Source organism: Osmerus eperlanus, chromosome 11, assembly GCF_963692335.1.
Source record: "Osmerus eperlanus chromosome 11, fOsmEpe2.1, whole genome shotgun sequence".
Lineage (NCBI taxonomy): Eukaryota > Metazoa > Chordata > Actinopteri > Osmeriformes > Osmeridae > Osmerus > Osmerus eperlanus.
In genome coordinates, this window is record NC_085028.1 from 17,182,253 (window position 1) to 17,202,281 (window position 20,029).

General features: G+C 48.7%; 1 pseudogene; it reads left to right on the forward strand.

The window, feature by feature from the left end:
• The first annotated feature begins 822 nt into the window (after nucleotides 1-822).
• The window catches only part of LOC134029428 (sodium/calcium exchanger 2-like), a 41,524-nt pseudogene continuing 22,317 nt past the window's right edge, over nucleotides 823-20,029 (forward strand).

Here is a 20,029-nt window from a genome sequence, read left to right on the forward strand (position 1 = left end):
GCTTGGCTGCAGCTTCTCTACAGAACACAGATCTCCCTGTGTCTTCAGCGTCATGCGGACCTGTAGTGTCACCCGCCCTCATACCGCCTCTGCTGCAGGGAGTTTTGTTTCCAAGGGTCCGTGACCTCGTTACCACGGGGATTAAATATTGACAATTTAGTTTTACCGTCTCTGCCTCTGTGTAATCCATGGTTCCTTCCTGCCTGTGTATCGATCGTCATATTGATAACCCAATACTGGTCTGGCGGGAGGATGGGTTTAGCGATGACTCGTCAATAAACGATGAGAAGATTTCTTCTTCTGTGGAAAGTCTTGTGTCCTGTGTCCTTCTTCTCTGGTGTCTGGACAGACTCTAACCTCCCCCGCCCACCCCCTACAAACAAACAGGCTGCAAAACAACACGGCTGGTAACAACAAATGACAACAAAACGGCCGATCCCACAAAGTGGCAATTTCCCAGAATGCTGAGGGCCTTGGCCTGGTCATCTGTGAAGCAAAATTGGATTCGGTCGGGCTGAAATAGACGATCATGATTCTCCACAACAGAGGAGCGCTCCTGGCCCCCTCACCCCCCCCCTCACCCCCCCCCCCCCCCACACCCCCCCCAGGCAGGTGCTCAGAACAGCCTCGCTTTTTTTATTTTTCAATATGTTTTTTTGTTGTCTTTTTTCGGCTTTAGTTAAATCGGGAGAGAGAGACAGGGAGGGAGAGAGAAGGAGGCAGAGAGAGGATGGGAGGTAGAGGGAGGGAGGGAGAGAGACGTGCAGGAAATTGCCCGAGACAGAATCAAACCCGGGAACCTTTGTGACGACCTCAGCCTTAATGGTACACTCTCTAGAGAAGCTTCAAAGTCAGTTCGTAGGAGAGTTGTTTATTAACGTGTGTGTGTAAAGTTTCAAGGTCAGGTCGTAGGATAGGGGGTGCTGGAACGTGTCTCACCAGCAGAGGGAGCAGTCTCCCAGGAAGACCTGCCCATGTGTTGGCTTTCAGCAGACCCTCATCTAGTCCAGACCATTAACCAGGTCACTCATGATGATGAAGTGTATGAGGTGTGTTTGAGAGAGAGTGAGGGTGTGTGTGAGAGAGTTGGAGGACCAGAGAGAGGTCATGGATTGACAAAGGGGTGAGGGGGTTTACATTCTCACTGGGCCAGAAGGACCCTATAAAGGTAATATTACTGGGTCACCAACATGTCAGAACACAATGTCATGACCTCACACACACACTTTCTCAGCCCCCCCCCCCCCCAAGGATCCTCATATTCTCAGAGTTCATGATTACTGACCTGTGATATATGGGATGAATACTTCCCTCCTCACAACATCATCTGCAGTACATTCAGCCTCAACAGAAGTGATCATGTCAGCTTCAGTGAGTCATTAGGATCAATAGACTTTCATTTTAATTGTAGATGTGACTCAATATGAGTCATAGTTATTATTTTTGGCATTTAGACGAGGCTCCTGTAACCCTCCCTCCCTCTCTCCCTCCTTCCCTCCTTCATTGGGTCATGTTCTATGCTCTCCCTGCCCTCAGGGCTCCAGCAGTTACACGTTAATAATAGCTGTAACAGTACATTAAGTCACATTTTAAGCGTAGAGAAAGTCACTCTACTCTATCTAATGACTCCAGATTCTGCCCTCATCCTCTCTTCCTTTCCTCTTCCCTCTCTCCGTCTCCATTAACCACCCTCCTCTCTGTACGGCTTCCCCTCATCATCCCCCTCTCCTCTTCTCAAAACATCCATCCTCTCTCACCCAAATCTAGAGAGAGAGAGAGAGAGAGACAGAGACAGAGCGAGAGACAGAGCGAGAGACAGAGCGAGAGACAGAGAGACAGACAGAGAGACAGACAGAGAGACAGACAGAGAGACAGACAGAGAGACAGACAGAGCGAGAGACAGAGAGACAGACAGAGAGACAGACAGAGAGACAGACAGAGAGACAGACAGAGAGACAGACAGAGAGACAGACAGAGAGACAAACAGAGAGACAGACAGAGACAGACAGAGAGACAGACAGAGAGACAGACAGAGAGACAGACAGTGAGACAGACAGAGAGACAGACAGAGAGACAGACAGAGACAGAGAGAAAGACAGAGTGAGACAGAGAGAGAGACAGAGAGAGAGACAGAGAGAGAGACAGAGAGAGAGAGAGAGAGAGAGAGAGAGAGAGAGAGAGAGAGAGAGAGAGAGAGAGAGAGAGAGAGAGAGAGAGAGAGAGAGAGAGAGAGAGAGAGAGAGAGAGAGAGAGAGAGAGAGAGAGAGAGAGAGAGAGAGAGAGAGAGAGAGAGAGAGAGAGAGAGAGAGAGAGAGAGAGAGAGAGAGAGCGCTGTGCTGGGGATCCTCCAGTCAATCCAACACGACCGTCTCTCCCTCTATCTTGGAGCTTATCTCGGAGATAAGGTCAGAGTGCCTTCCTCAATATATCTCTCCCCTTTAACTTAGATCACTCTCCTCCCTTCTCCTATCTCATCTTCAGTAAATGGTTCATTAAAAGGTGAAACTCTAAACAGTAGGGTAGATTTCCTCACCAACCTTCCCTGCCACCCAGGACCCAGACCCCACAACCCAGGTGCTCCCCAGGACCCAGGACCCAGACCCCACGACCCAGGCGCTCCCCAGGACCCAGACCCCACGACCCAGGTGCTCCCCAGGAACCAGGACCCAGACCCCACGACCCAGGCGCTCCCCAGGACCCAGACCCCACGACCCAGGCGCTCCCCAGGACCCAGGACCCAGACCCCACGACCCAGGCGCTCCCCAGGCCCTGCCACCCAGGACCCAGACCCCACGACCCAGGCTCTCCCCAGGCCCTGCCACCCAGGACCCAGACCCCACGACCCAGGCGCTCCCCAGGACCCAGGACCCAGACCCCACGACCCAGGGGCTCCCCAGGCCCTGCCACCTAGGACCCAGACCCCACGACCCAGGCTCTCCCCAGGCCCTGCCACCCAGGACCCAGACCCCACGACCCAGGCTCTCCCCAGGCCCTGCCACCTAGGACCCAGACCCCACGACCCAGGCTCTCCCCAGGCCCTGCCACCCAGGACCCACGACCCAGACTCTCCCCAGGCCCTGCCACCCAGACCCCACGACCCAGGCTCTCCCCAGGCCCTGTGGCGCTGGCTGTGGGCGTCTCCTCTCACTCCGGCAGGGCGTGCTGGTGGAGTGAGGCTAGACTGCATCCCGTTGGCTGAATCAGATTTAATTTAGATTAAGTGCGGCGGGGAAGGGGGGGGGGGGGGCGACAGGGGGGTGGTTATGGCTGACTGCCTGCTGTTAGGTTGCATGGGATTGGCCGAGAGAACACACACACAAACACAGATACACTTATAGACACATTGACACCCTACACACACAAAGGTACATTAAAGCCATTCAACACACATATACACACATAGATGGAGAAAAATGCTACTCAAGCCCACCGACACACACACACACCCCAATCTGTCCACTGCTGCGCTTTCCAACAACCTCTCTTTCTGTGGAAATGTGATATGTGCTTGTTATATCGCCATCTTTAGCGGAGGAAGTGGAGAGGGATGTCTGGCAGCGTGGTGTGACAGGGATCTCAGGCTGTAGCTGCAGGTGGAGAAATTCAACCACCGTCTCTAGATACAAAGATACAAAACATTTATACTGGGAAAATATGGATTTATGTTTATATATTCTTGACCGCAATCAAGATCAAACTGTCGTCATTGAGGTGAAATAGTATGATTGATTGGAAGGAATATGGTTTGGGCGAGGCTGGGCCTAGCCTGTGCTGGGCTGGTTTGGGCGGGGCTGGGCCTAGCCTGTGCTGGGCTGGTTTGGTCGGGGCTGGGCCTAGCCTGTGCTGGGCTGGGCTGGTTTGGGCTGGTTTGGGCTGGGATGGGCCTAGCCTGTGCTGGGCTGGTTTGGTCGGGGCTGGGCTGAGCTGGGCCAGGCTGGGCTGGTTGTGTTTCGATCTGCTGTGTCTCTGGTCGAGGATGGATGAGTGCTGCAGGAGCACTGTGATTGGCCAGCTCGGCAGAATGCTTGATGACCTCAGGGGCTCTGCTTTTCCACAGGAAGACTGCCTCACGTCCCTGTACACAGCTCTAACTGGATTAAACACACACACAAAGGACAGAAGACACACACACAGGTCTTGGAAGACACACACACACACACGACTCGGAAGACACACACACACACACAGGTCTTGGAAGACACACACACAGTGGTAGGGGGGGCAAATTGCGATCTCTTTACGGGCCCAAAATTGTCGGTGGCCACTTGTTTCTGGGTGAGGCATGGAACCTGACCCCCATGCTCTCTCTAGCCTACACCAGTTTGTCCGTTCGTAGGTGCGTCCCGTTTCGCTAATCATCGCATCATATCCACACCACACTGATAGATACTCCAGTCCCGATTTCCTCCGGATTTGAGGTAGCCTAGTCTCCGTCTCTGTACAAACGCGCCTTTGATCATGAGCCACCAACGGTTCTGACCCGCACGTGCCCGTTCACTCTTCGTGGTGTTCGTAAGTGGGCCAGCAGCGAGGCAGAGACAAACATCACTAACATGCAAATAAACACTGTACGCATGTGCACATTCTAATACGCTGCATTTGATGTCCTGTAATTTATGCACGGAACAGAGTAGGGTTACAGTCATTAGCAACAATGAGATCAAAGGTTGGAGCTAATGATGATATTAGCATTAATTTATTTTTCACACACATGCTATTGTCTTTCAGACGGCGTCACGCTCTACTGACGAACAGTTATTTATAGATACTCCTTTGTTCTGCAAAAAATGATCATCGCGATGCAAGGAGTCCTACTGTGTGTGTGTGTGTGTGTACTTATACCTAGGAATAGCTCTGATTCACAGAATGACAGTGATTTGTTTGTTCTGCAGTAGCCTATGTTTTGTCATATTATGAGAAATAAACTTTTTTCCTGGAGACCGTGAGGTCATCAATCCCGTTGTGTTTGTTTGTGTGTTTACGTGTGTGTATGTCTTTGTGAGATCCAATTGAACAGACATAACAATCGATTCTGAGGGCAAAGGTCAGTGACGGTAGGTTGTAAAGCATATGGGACTTTGATTAAACACTTTGGGTCGTTGTAGAGTCAAACCGAGTCTTAGGCTCTAGTGTCTGTGCCCTGACTGGCCTGTTACCATTACTAGAAAAACGGTCTTTCTCACGTAGCTTAATGTCGCTTCATCATGGACATGATGGGGAAGAAATTCAGTAACTTGCGACATTTTGTTCTTTTTTGTATCTAGTGGACATACCGTGGGTTTTCTATTTGGCTTCTTGGCAGGTAACCTTGAAAAATATTTCCAACCGCAATTGATCTGACCTGGTTAAATATTGGTTGCAATAAAAAAAGATATACTCTTTGCAATCCCCCTCACACACACACAGTCTCCACTGAAGAGGGAGGAGAGAGAGAGCAATTCATTAAACTTATGGGCCCTGTTCTAAATGTTGATTGAAATTAATCTATCATTCCTTCCCTCCTTCTTAACGGTCTTGCTCCCTCCCTCCCTCCCTCCCTCCCTCCCTCCCTCCCTCCCTCCCTCCCTCCCTTCCTTCCTTCCTTCCTTCCTTCCTTCCTTCCTTCCTTCCTTCCTTCCTTCCTTCGTCTCTTAAACTCGCAATGCTGGATGAGGAAACGGTAGAAAGTCTCCCTCTCTTTCCAATCAAATAAGGACAGCTTGGCTATTACACCGGGGGAAGGAAGCTGTGTGTACATCAGACAGCATGAAATGCCTCTATTATTTTCTGTCAAATCGGCGCCCGCCTACGCCACAGTCCGCAGCATTTTACCCTGCAGCTAACATCTCTCCCGCATCCTCTCCTGGGAGTTGGCGCGTGGTCGTAACCCAGTGCCACGCGCGCCCCCTGGAAAAAAAAAATAAGAGAAAAAACACCCTGCCTCGCTCTCCGAGCCGGGCGCGCGCCTGAGTGTGATTGTGAGAGTGGGACTGAGCGTGAGCGCTTTTTGTGAGTGTGTCAGCGAACAGAGAGCGTGTCAGCAGCAGGGCTGTTCAGCTTAAAACACCAGGGACAGGGTTTATTATCGTTATCCACACCAACATGAGCTTTCCGACCACACCTGTTTTTGAGCGACGCTGACCACTAACAGTTCAAGGTAAGCGAGCCGTACAACAGTGAGTTACAGTTCAAGTGGTCAAATATGTGGACTTCCGAGTACGCTACTGATTAACATCGCATCATTTGTGTGAAAGACGTTTGGATGCGTTCATTGTTTTGAGTTCCCCAATAAAAGACAGCCTGTAAAGTCCTACATTTTACAAGTTTTTACTCCATTGATTGTCGGATCGATGGTTAAAGCCACGGGATGCATGTTTTTCTTTGGTATTTACTAGCTGTGTGCTTTATAACCATGTGCTTCTGTGCAAGATGACAGGTATATGGTGGTTGTCGTAAATGCTGCGTAAATGTAGAAAATCACTGCTTGTAGCACGCACGGGTGAAGTTTTGTCCACCGCGTGCTTGAAATGTTAAAGATGCTGCAGTCCGAGGAGGCTCGTACAGTGTGTCGGGTGGAGAATCGGCTCCTTCTCCCAAGCAAAAGTTTTGTTATCATGTGTTTTTATATTCAGACGTACAAAGCCTAGTCTTTGAATGTAACGTTTAAAAATGTGAAAATATAATTTATGATTGATCTTTTTGTTGTTGTTGATGAATTGCTTGTTGGCATGTGAATGCAACCGTTGGGATAGGCGTCTGAGCGGACGCGGCGATGGACACAGATTGCCTTACAAGACAATATGTTTTCGTTATAACTCGATGTCATTGTGATATTGTAGTCTTCCATTCTTTTGAAAGGTAGTCTCCGATGGGGCGCAGGGAACAGTTCAGTTGATCACCGAACATCAGATACCGTTCGTTGCGTAACGTTTCACATATAGGCTATAAGCTGTCTTCCTCTGCGTTGGCATTTAGAATGTGGGTTATGATGGTTTCCGGTGTCACAAAGTGAGGTTCCAGAAAACGGGTCTGTTGTGGCGCCGACGTTATGATGATGAAACCAGGATTCTCCTCCAGCAATGCTGTGCTGTGGGGTTTTCCTCGTGTTGACAGTTTTCTGCGGTTTGGGCTTCCCTATTCTTGGCCTCCCTCCATCCCTCCTTCCCTCCTCCATTCCCCATTCCCTCCTCCATCCCCCTCATCCCCCTGGACCGAGGAGGCAAAGGCAATTCCCTTCTTCACAGCTCATCCGGTATAGCCGTTGGTGCACGCGCTGGCTACAGGCTTGGTGTTTGATTACTTAGCTGCTCAGAGGCAAGGCGCTTTCATGCTCTCCTTTAATATTTGAATGCACTGTGAAACAGCTGCAAACTGTGCTTTAGCCATAGAACATCAAGGGTTTAGGGATTTAATTATTTTATGGATACACTCTGCTTAAGATAGATTTCAAAGCCTTAATTCTCCTTCCAATCCCCCACTCATCTCAGTTTCTCTCTCTCCTTCCTCTTTCTCTGACTCATTTCCTCTCTTCCTTTCCCTCATACCCCTTTCTCTCTATCCCCTTTCTTCTTTATCCTCCTACCTCCTTCCCCCCCTCCTCTCCCCCCTCCTCATCCTCCCACTCTCTTCCTCTTTCTTATTTCCCCTCCCTTCTCAGTGTCAGTTTCTCTCTCTCTCTCCACCTCCTCCCTCACCCTCCCACCCTCTGTTCCTCTTATTCGACCCCTTTTCTCCTTCCTACCCCCCCCCCCCTCTCTCTCTCTCTCTCTCTCTCTCTCTCTGTCTCTGTCTCTGTCTCTGTCTCTGTCTCTGTCTCTGTCTCTGTCTCTGTCTCTGTCTCTGTCTCTGTCTCTGTCTCTGTGTGTGTGTGTGTGTGGAGCTCTCAGACGGTAGCACAGCTCTCTCCTGATGCCTCTCACACACTACTGATTTTGCCAAGTTTAAATACACCAATGATCTGCTTGATTGGTGAACACCAACTTGGTACCCTGCTTCTGGAGCAGAGAGGAGCGTGCTGGAGAGCCGTGAAGCGTGTGTGTGATTTTGTGAGTGTGTGTTTTTATGTGTGTGTGTCTGTGTGCTCATGCGGTGGGAGGGGGGCTGGGTGTATAAAGCAGGAGGTGGGGGTTAGGGGCAGGCAGACAGGCAGACAGGCAGACAGTCCAACCCATCTCTAGTATAACCCAACTCTATTATAACATCAACATTTACATTCTTTGACTGGATGTCGTCTGGACACCTGGTTTTGTACGCAGGGTGTGATGGTCTGCAGGGTGTGACGGTCTGCAGGGTGTGACGGTCTGCAGGGTGTGACGGTCTGCAGGGTGTGACGTCTGCAGGGTGTGACGGTCTGCAGGGTGTGACGGTCTGCAGGGTGTGACGGTCTGCAGGGTGTGACGGTCTGCAGGGTGTGACGGTCTGCAGGGTGTTGTGTGCCCATCTGTTGGTAGTAGAGTCCCCTGGAAGGCATGAGAAGTGTGTGTGTGTGTGTAAGAACATAACAGCAGTGTCACTGTGGGGTTTCTACGGTGGAGATTCCCTACCTAGTTACTGAGTATCACCGCTCCTCCCTCCATCCCTCTCTCTCTTTCTCTTTCTCTCTCTCTCTTTCTCTCTCTCTCTCTTCACCACTTACCACATCTCATGTCATGTTCTTTCTGGCAGGACTTCCATTAATATGTATGAGGATTAAAGTGTCATATTTGAGTTTCTCCAGAACACAGGCATGCTCTCAGTGTTCACAAGCAACAAACCATAGTGTGTGTGTGTGCGTGTGTTAGAGAGAGAGATTGTAGCCCGTTCAGTCACCTGGTCTCCTAATAACAGTCCAGTGATGCATGTAGATGATGATGATGATGGTTTTTACCTCTACAATATCTCTGGGATTCTGTCGGTGGTCATGACATCATGACTTATAACAATGTTCCCCACAGCCCCTTCCCCTCTCTCTGAAGAACGTATTACTTATTTACTTGAAATAAATCCACATTTTCCTTGTGTTGCAAGCTGAGGAATGGGGGTTGGTGACTGTGGTGTTGTGATGAAACGCCTTGTGATTCTGCAGCAAACCAGTTTCCCCTACGGGCACAAATAACGTGTCTATCTATCAATCTAATGAGTCTGAGCCTCAGATCCAAATGGGACTCAGTTTAGATGTGGGAGCCTGCCTGGAGAGGCAGCTCAGAAGCCGAGATCAGATGAGTCTTGGTTAGAGGAGTCCTGCTTCTCTCAGATGCTTCTCGTGGTCCCAGATGGAAAGCAACTCGGAGGGCTAATGTGTACAAACTCTGAAAACAACATTCAGATGCACCCAATACGTGATCCTTCCTGGCCTACCAGGTCTCTCGCTTCCATGGGAACCACAGCTCCTGCTGTGATTGGACGTCAGTCACCACGGACACACCACCAGCACCCAACTGCTCCCGCCCACACACTCTCATTGGCCGGACTCCAGGCACTGTGCCGCCAGCTGTCCCCCTATTGGCTGACTGGGCTGCCATCCAGGCTTGTGTGTCATTACACACTTCCTTCTTAATTATGGCAATTATGTCCATCTCTCCTCACTCCTCATGTCCTCGGTTCATCTCTCTCTCCATTTCTTCTTTTTTCTACCATATCCACCCCTTTTTCTCTTTTTCTTCCCTTCCATTTTTCATCTCCCTCCTTTTCTCCCTCCCTCTCCCTCCGTGCCCCCTCCTCTCTCTCTCTCCCTATCTCCCTATCTCTCTCTCTCTCTCTCTCTCCCTATCTCTCTCTCTCTCTCTCTCTCTCTCTCTCTCTCTCTCTCTCTCTCTCTCTCTCTCTCTCTCTCTCTCTCTCTCCCTCTCTCCCTATCTCTCTCTCTCTCTCTCTCTCTCTCTCTCTCCCTATCTCTCTCTCTCTCTCTCCCTATCTCTCTCTCTCTCTCTCTCTCTCCCTATCTCTCTCTCTCTCTCTCTCTCTCTCTCTCTCTCTCTCTCTCTCTCAGTCAAACCAGTGACCCTTGACCCCCACACACACACGGTTCATTATGAAACCGATATGTGGTTGGTACGTAACAAACAAGCTCAGCTCTCTCTCTCCGCACTCTCTCTCTCCGCTCTCTCTCTCTCTCTCTCTCTCTCTCTCGCTCGCTCGCTCGCACACACACACACACACACACACACACAGCTTAGTGTTTTCATGTGGCTTTTTGACTCTCTCTAAGAAGCCAGCTCATCTGTGTGTTGTGGATGAGTCCCTCCTGATGGCAACACTCTGCTCCAATCAAGTGTTACGCAACACACACAACAGCTCTGCTTGATGTAGGTAGCTGTGGACGAGGTTCTGCCAACACACTGAAGTGGAGACCATTACTTAGGATGTGTGTGTGTGCGCGGTGCACCATTTGTGAGAGTTGAAGTGGCCTGTTATAGGGGTCACACCAGGGCAAGGCAGACGTACACACACACACACACACACACACACACACACACACAGTGGCTGTTTGGGTGCTGAGAGGTGGCATGTTTTCGGGGTTAACTGGAGGCTAGGCTGAGCTAGTCTAGCTTTGTTAACAGGAGCCACTGGCATCCAGCCACGAACTACTGTTACACAGCATTATTCATCGAGAGACTGAGCACACACACACCTACACACAAACACACCTATACACTCACGCACACACACCTACACACACACACACACCTCTATACACTCACGCACACACACCTATACACACACACACCTATACACTCACGCACACACACCTATACACACACACACCTATACACTCACGCACACACACCTATACACACACACACCTATACACTCACGCACACACACCTATACACACACTCCTATACACTCACGCACACACACACCTATACACACTCACACACACACCTATACACACACACACACCTATACACTCACGCACACACACCTATACACACACACACCTATACACTCACGCACACACACCTATACACACACACACACCTATACACACTCACACACACACACCTATACACTCACACACACACCTATACACACACACTCACACACACCTATACACTCACACACACAACTATACACTCACACCTATACACTCACACACACCTATACACACACACACACACTTATACACTCACACACACAACTATACACTCACACCTATACACTCACACACACCTATACACACACACACCTATACACACACAACTATACACACTCACACACATACACACACACCTATACACACACACACACCTATACACATACACACAGGAGGAGAAGGAGGAGGAGCAGGGGAGCAGAGGGTCCTGCCAGCCATGCTTGTGTCTCAGGGCCATTAAGAGAAGCCATTATCCACCACAGACCTCAGCCTGGTCGGGCCTGATCCCTCCTCCATCTGTCAGGCTGCAGGAAGAGCCCCATCACTCTCCCAGCCTCCCATCCTCCCCTCCATCTCTGCTTACCTCCTCCATCCTCACTCCTCGCTCTTCACTAGCCAGTTTAACATTCATCTGTCCCTCCAGCCCCAGCCCCCTAAACTGGAAACAGAGAGATGCAGAGAAAGACAGGTAAGGAGAGATGGATGTTCTGTAGAGAGAGGAAAGGGGGAGAAAGGGAGAGGAGAGAGGGAAGGAGAGGGAGAGGAGAGAGAGAGAGAGAGGAGAGAGAGATTGAGAGGAGAGAAGGACGTTCTTTAGAGAGAGGAGAGGAGAAGGGGAGAGAGAGAGAGAGAGGAGAGAAGGACGTTCTTTAGAGAGAGGAGAGGAGAAGGGGAGAGAGAGAGGAGAGAAGGACGTTCTTTAGAGAGAGGAGAGGAGAAGGGGAGAGAGAGAGAGGAGAGAAGGACGTTCTTTAGAGAGAGGAGAGGAGAAGGGGAGAGAGCAACAGGAAAGAGATAAAGAAAGAAGGGGAGAGAGAACAGAGAGAGAAAATAGAAAGGAGAAAGATGGTGGAGGGAAAGGTATGTCTGTCTGGCAGAGGGAGATCGAGAGGGAGAGAGAGGGAGAGAGGAGAGAAAGAGACAGAAAGAGGGAGAGATCGAGATTGAGAGAGGGGATGCACTGTCTCCCTGATGGAGACAGTCGTGACACTTAGAGGAGAGATCAGCACATTCCTTGTCTCTCTCTCTCTAGATGGCACCTCTCTCGCTCCTTCTCCAACTGTCATCTTGTTTCATTCTCTCTGTTTTCCCTCCCTCTCTCTTTCTTTCTATCTGCTAAATCTCTCTCTCTCTCCCCCCACATCTAGGTGCACTGTCTGAAACCCTGTTCCTAAGTCAGTCTGTGTGTGTGTGTGAGTGCGCGTGCGTGTTGTGTGTGTGTGTGTGTGTGTATATCTGCCTCTGTGTGTTTGTGTTTCAGAGCCAATGAAGAATGCAGGGGCTTGTGTTTGCATCAGTGTGTTTGTCCTATCTGTCTCTTTCCCCAGCCACTCCCCAATCTCTCTCTTTGTCTCTTTATCTCCCTCTTTTTGAAATCTCTCTCTTTCTGTCTATCTTTCTCTCTCTGTCTCTCTCTCTGTCCTTTTCTCTCCCTCCCTCTCTCCCTCCCTCTCTCAATCTCAATCTTCATTGTGTTTCTCTGGAACACTGAAATCTGAGAGCTTTGTTTGAGCGTAGTGCTGCCTGACACCAAATGTCACACACACACACACACACTCTGAGCAAGGCTTTGCTTTAGTGCAAGGCAAAGAGCAGTAACTGCCGAGACAGAATCTGACATCATTACCCACAGGCCTCTCTCTATATGTGTATATATAGACACACATACACATATATAAACAATCGTGCTTTCACACCCCTTTCGCTGCATCTGTTTGGGAAGCAGTTCCGGGGAGACCAGGGGAATGCATGGTTTGCCCTTGATCCAATAACAGGACAGAACTGTTCCAGCAGGTTGTTTTCTGTTTAGTTCCAAATGATTTAGCATAAAACCATTAGTCATCTGAGTCGCAACCTGAGCGAGAAGGGAACTCTAATTACCGTTATCTGAAGCTGTTCGTGTGCCGTTGAATTCAGAAAACAGGCTGGTGCCTTTGTTGTGAGTGGTTAAGATGATTGTGCGTATTTTGGCGAACTACAGGAAAGGTCACGATCATTACGTTAACTAACTTCTCGAGCGGAAAAGGAGAACACTTTAATCAAATTTAAATGTGTTAAATGAGAGATTAATAGGCTACATTTACATTATGTTAATAGGCTACTTAAAATGCACAATTGTTGTACACTTATTGTGTAGCCTACTGTAGCTAGCCAGAGCAGACTATAGGGGAGACTGGGTATAGTTGTAACACGGGGAGAGTTGTAACACTACCAATTCCACGAATCAGGGATAAGATAGGAGTCATGTGACAGTTTCAGTTTCCTCAGGCTTCCTTAACGATCCCACATGGAGGTTTTCCAGTCTGTGTTGCTATCTCTCCTGAAGCTACAGCAGAAAATGTAATTTTGAGGTAAGAAAGTAAAAAAATTAATAATAATAATATTTCGTTTAGTACTTCTACAGTTGTAGATAATGTTGTATGAGTTATATCAGGTCAAACTGTAGTTTCTGTAGTGAAGAATGGTGTATCAACCTCCTGCTAATTTCAAAACACCATGCTAACACAGCTAGCTAAACAATGGGTGACAGTGGCGGGGATGGTTGTAACACGAGTTTTGAAAGTGTTACAACCAAAGAGACGGGTAGGAGTAGGAATAAGAGGCGCTCGGAAATCCTCACTGAGACACCAGTGAAGCTGGCATTGGAAGAGGAGGAGCGTCGAAAAGGGAAAAACAAAAGATAAATACATATGAATGTGCACGTACGGACATGCACACACAAACGCACACGTGTGCATGCACAAACACACACGATATGCACATACACTCCATATTCACACATATTTTATTGTTGCAGCCATTCATTTAAAATAACACTGTTGCTGTGGCATGTCACGTCACTTGGTTTTTGTGCATTTTGTCTACCTGTTACAACCTACCCCGGTAGTGGGGTTTGTTGTAACAAAGGACCACCTTGTATTTTTCATCATCTCACAAGTCTGTGATATAGTTGAAGAAATTTAAATTGTTGCCATTTGTAGTAGACAAATATGGGTTCTTTGCCTACAAGTTTCAGACGTGTAGCTAAAAAAAAGGTATAGTGCTGAAGAAAAAAGTGTTACAACCATACCCAGTCTCCCCTATGTGTGGCGGCCTGCGGAAACCCTTCACATCGTGAAAATGTGACTTTCTGGGTATTATACATATTTGGAAACGACAAACTCTCCTGAATACAAATCTGTTGAAATCACTCAAATATCATTAACACAACTGAAGTTACAACATTTTAAAGTTGACCTGTGTCAAAAGTGATAAGGGAGAAAACTGCATTCAAAGATTCCACTCCGTTTCATAATTCGATTTGACATGGCTGGAAAATCTTGCAAGCTAACATGTCCAAAAATCGAAAATTGAAATTAACTGTTTTTTTTATAAGTAATCATATAGTTTTTGTACATTACAATGGAGATTAGGGTGTTAACTATACAAAACATCAAATCTAAATTTGGACAGAAAACGATTTTCGATCTTTTATGGCTTATAGCCAACAATGAATGAGCGGCGGCGACATCCGACGGGTTTCCGCAGGTCGTCACACACATGTTAGCCTGTACAGTAGCTAGCCAGAGCAGACTAGATGTTAGCCTGTACAGTAGCTAGCCAGAGCAGAATAGCTGTTTGCCTGTACAGTAGCTAGCCAGAGCAGAATAGCTGTTTGCCTGTACAGTAGCTAGCCAGAGCAGAATAGCTGTTTGCCTGTACAGTAGCTAGCATCAGCAGACTTGAGGTTACTGTCACAATCGTTCTGCTGATGGCTCAAGCACCTCGGACCACACATGAATCATCTTGTGTGGAGAAACAGGAATGGGTTTCTCATTGATTGATTGATTCATTATTTTATGAGTTCATACCATCATTCATCGATCTATCCATCCATCCACTTCATTAGCACATTATTAAGCAGAATGTGTTGTGTCATCACATCCTCTGGGCTGGCAAATCATGTGCCAAGAATGTGTGGTGCTGAGTAAAACGATTCAACGCTCTGATTCACTTCCCCCCCTCTCTCTACTCTTTTCTCCCTCTCTCTCTTTCTCTCTCTCACTCTGTCTCTGTCTCTCACTCTCTCTTTCACTCTGTTCTACACTACACTCTCCCTCCCCCCCTCTCTCTACTCGACTCTCTCTCTCACTCTCTCATTCACTCTCCATTTTCTTTCCTTCTCTCTCTCTGTCTCCCCCTCTCTCTCTCCTCTCCAGACACTCTCAGTGACAGTTTTCATTACCTCTGGAACATCATGGCGTGAGACTTAAGAATCTATTAATTGTATTAACCTATCCCTGTGCAAAGAGGGAGGGAGAGTGACAGAGAGAGAGAGAGAGTTAGTCTGAGAAAATAAAATAAATGACCTTTTCTTTTCCTCTTCTCTCCCCAAACTGTTGAACTGCGAAGAGGTCAGATATTTTTCCCCTCCTTCCCTCTTGTTCAGTAAATCCCTCCTTCCTTTCTGCTGATGGTATATATGTCTGCTGGCTGGCTAAGCCCTGCATTATCAGCCCTAAACCATCTGTAAGAAATTAGAAAGTGATGGAGTGAGTGAGAGAGAGGGGGACAGAGAGGAGGACTGGGGGACAGAGAGGAGGACTGGGGGACAGAGAGGAGGACTGGGGGACAGAGAGGAGGACTGGGAGACAGAGGAGGACTGGGGACAGAGAGGAGGACTGGGAGACAGAGAGGAGGACTGGGGGACAGAGATGAGGACTGGGAGACAGAGAGGAGGACTGGGAGACAGAGAGGAGGACTGGGAGACAGAGAGGAGGACTGGGAGACAGAGAGGAGGACTGGGGGACAGAGAGGAGGACTGGGAGACAGAGAGGAGGACTGGGAGACAGAGAGGAGGACTGGGAGACAGAGAGGAGGACTGGGAGACAGAGAGGAGGACTGGGAGACAGAGAGGAGGACTGGGAGACAGAGAGGAGGACTGGGGGACAGAGGGCTCAAACCCCAGCAGGGAACACGTAGCATCGAAGGCCCCCAACAGAGATAATGAAGAACTGTGTTCTATCTTCACATTGTAGATGATCTCATGGCTGGAATAAATATCACACTGTCTGTAATCTCACACCACCCAGGGGGTTGTGTCTCTGTTGGGGGGGAGGGAGGGAAGACCGAACGGTGGAGGAGAGGAGGGAGGAGGGAGGAGGGGGACAGGGAGGTAGTAGGGGGAGGGATGGATGGAGGAAGAGAGACAGAATGAGGGAGGAGGAGAGAATGAGAGAGACGATGAGAGAGAGAGTGCTGTACTGAATAGGAGAGAAACTGAGGCCTGGTGGTGGTCCTTCTGCTCAGCTAGCCCGCGGTGCTTTCTCAGACTTAATAAACAACTTAATTAGGCCAACATTCAGCATGGAGATACAGAGATTCATCTGTTTGTTATGAATGTTTACCAAATAGCTCTACTTTGTTTGTTAGTGTTGGTGTCTGTCTGTCTGTCTGTCTGTCTGTCTGTCTGTCTGGGTTGATTGTTTTGGGTTTATATGACACCTCAGCTGTTTGTATTCTAAATGTTTACACAGTGATAAAGTTGAATAGCATTCCCCTCGCTTCATGTCCTGTAAATTGAAATGCCAGCATCATAGCTCGTAAAACATGCAAAACCTTCAGACACGGCAGGTCATGAAGCAGGTCAAGCTCAAGTTAGGACAACGCAGAGTATCCCCTCCTCTCCTCTAGCCTCTCCTCTCCTCTCCCCCCTCTCCTCTCCTCTAGTCTCCCCCCTCTCCTCTAGCCTCCCCCCTCTCCTCTCCTCTCCTCTCCCCCCTCTCCTCTAGTCTCCCCCGCCTCCTCTCCTTTCCTTCCCCTCCCCTCCCCTACCCTCCTCTAGCCCCTCCCCTCCCCTCCTTTCCTCTCCCCTCCTCTCCTCTCCTCTCCCCTCCCATCCCCTCCTCACCTGGGACCGTATGCTGTGTGTCTCAGGTAGTAAATACTACATTTATCTGCCCCCCCCAGATCCCCCGCCTGCTTCATCCCCGGTCCTCTGATCTCCCTACACCCTCACGCTGCGCCTGTCCCAGAAATAGAGCCTCTATCAGACACAGCACTGTGATGTGGCTCTGGCTGTCTGATACTTCCGCATCACAAAGTAGTCCACACGCTGTTATTCGCTATAAACAGAAGACATCTTGACAGTGAACTATAATTATTAGAATCATCTGAGGAGGAGGAAGCAGATGCTGAGGACTGGTGTGCCCCCCCCCCCCCCCCCCCCCACACACACACACACACACACACACGCACATGCCCCCGCCCCCCACACACACACACGCCCCCCCCTCCCCCCCTACACATCCTCACTCTAGCAGCTGGTAGCTGTACATTAGTATATCACAGCTTGCGCTGAGTTGCAATATAGTTGAATTTCAATCAGGAGAGACCAGGTATGAGTAGAGTGATGTTTATTACGGACTGGTAATTGTACTACAAAGTTTGGAGCTTAGACCCCGTGGGGAATCATAGATCAGCCTGCCCGACATCCGAGAAGAATCCCCCACGGAGTCCAGACACTGGTGGCGGCAGGCGACGACCAACGAGTCGAAGACAGAGACAGGAACCGGGCGGCGACGGGGAGGTGGAAGGGTCGCACACTTGATAGCCTGGAGAAACTACACGGGGAGAGAATCTGATTAAAAGGCACGATCATGTGATTCTTCAACAGCGTTAATTGAGAGCGATGATCGAACCGAACCATATGACAGCCCAACATAGGAAAGAGGGAAAGGAGAGCGTTCTTAGTGGGGGGAGTTAGTAGTGAAACGTTGTAGAAGATGCCCGAGTGCGGGGAGCGGTCTTGCCTGACTGAACTTGCGCTATGCTTCATTTGTCAGTAGAGCTTCATATTCTGACACAGTAGCAAAGTTTTGTTCTGTCTTTGGGATGTATGGATGAAGAGAGGCACAGATAAAGGGATGAAGAGACTGAAATCTGTCCATCTGTTTATCTCTGTTTATCTGATTATTTCTGTTGATCTCTAAATGGCTCCCTATCTCTATATGTCACTATCTCTATATATCGCTATTTCTATCTATCTTTATTTTTCTCCAGCTATCTCTATAGCTATCTATCTCTATTGGTCTCTATTGTCTCTATTTATATATATATATATCTATTTATATCTATTTATATATCTCTATTTATCTCGATAGATATCTACATATATATATCTATATATTTATAGATGTGTACGTAGATGAAGAAGGGATGGAGAAAGTGAAAGAGAGAAATTGCATGAGGGACTGAGGGGAAAGAGGGAAAGATTGAAAGATGTATTGAGTGATGGAGTATAAAGGATGGGGGGATGGAGTATAAGGGAGGGGGGATGGAGGGGAAGGGATGGATGGAGAAGGTAAAGGAGGGGGAGATGGGGGGGGAGATAGAGGGATATTGGCAAGGATGGGGGAGGAGGGAAATTAGGAAGGAGAGGGGAGGAGGGAGGGAAGGATGGAGGGAGGGAGATTGGGAAGGAGGGAGTTATGCATGGAGAGAATCTCGTTTACAGTTGTCACACAATTACTGCCTCATGGTGCGAGACGTTAATACTGCGGCCTGACCAGGAGGACATGATGAATTAGCAGAAAAACACCATAAATCTCCCCCTCCTCTCCTCATCCTCCCCTCACTTCCCCTGGGTTTATTTACCACTGTATTCCTCGCCTCTCTCTTTATCTCTCTGGCTATCCATCTCTTGTTCTCAGTAGAGGAGACATGTTCTGTATGTTAATATCACTCCAGTCTGCTGCTAGCCTCCCCACCTAACATGGGGATACACACACAGACACACACACAGACACACACACACACACACACACACACACACACACACAGATACACACACAGATACACACACAGATAATGAACCTGCCCTCCGGCCTCCAGATCCACAGGTCAGCTCTGTAGCCCTCATCTCTCCATCCTGTGTGTGTGTGTGTGTGACATGCGGAGGTGTGTGTGTGTGACATGCGGAGGTGTGTGTGTGTGTGTGACATGCGGAGGTGTGTGTGTGTGTGACATGCGGAGGTGTGTGTGTGTGTGACATGCGGAGGTGTGTGTGTGTGACATGAGGAGGTGTGTGTGTGACATGCGGAGGTGTGTGTGTGTGACATGAGGAGGTGTGTGTGTGTGTGTGAGAGATGCGGAGGTGTGTGTGTGACATGCGGAGGTGTGTGTGTGTGTGAGACATGCGGAGGTGTTCGGAGGTGTTCCTTCTTTCCTGCTTCCTGTGTGGGAGTTAAGTGTCTGGAGATGAGCTGTTCTCTGGCCCTAACCATCACAGTTCACTGAAAAGGTTTTATCTCTCTCTCTTTCTCTCTCTCTCTCTCTGGCTGAACAATCCTGCATTGTAACATACCTCCACCACAAACACACACACTCGCAAACACACACACTCACTCGCAAACACATATGCAGGCACACATTCACACACATCTAATTTCCATTTAAATGCAGTTGTGGGGTGAACATTGACACACCTGTGTGGAAAATAGCAGAGAAATCAATAAAAGACACAGTGTGACTGCCTGTAGATGTGTGTGTGTCGCATTGTTTGATATTATCCAGTGTGTGTGTGTGTGTTGCATTGTTTGATATTATCCAGTGTGTGTGTGTCGCATTGTTTGATATTATCCAGTGTGTGTGTGTGTGTGTGTGTGTGTTTGATATTATCCAGTGTGTGTGTTTGATATTATCCTGTGTGTGTGTGTGTTTGATATTATCCAGTGTGTGTGTGTGTGTGTGTGTGTGTTTGATATTATCCAGTGTGTGTGTTAGTTTCATTAAACAGCTCAGTTGTATAGGTTGCCAGTACTCTGGTGCAATCACATTATTCTGCTGTGGCTTGGTGTGTACAGTGTGTGTGTGTGTGTGTGTGTGTATTTCTCAGTGCTGGAGAGGAGACCCTAACAGCATATCAAATAGGCTGGTGGACCCCAGTGCTGTCTGACTGAAAGAAACACACACACACACACACACTCATTGACTAAG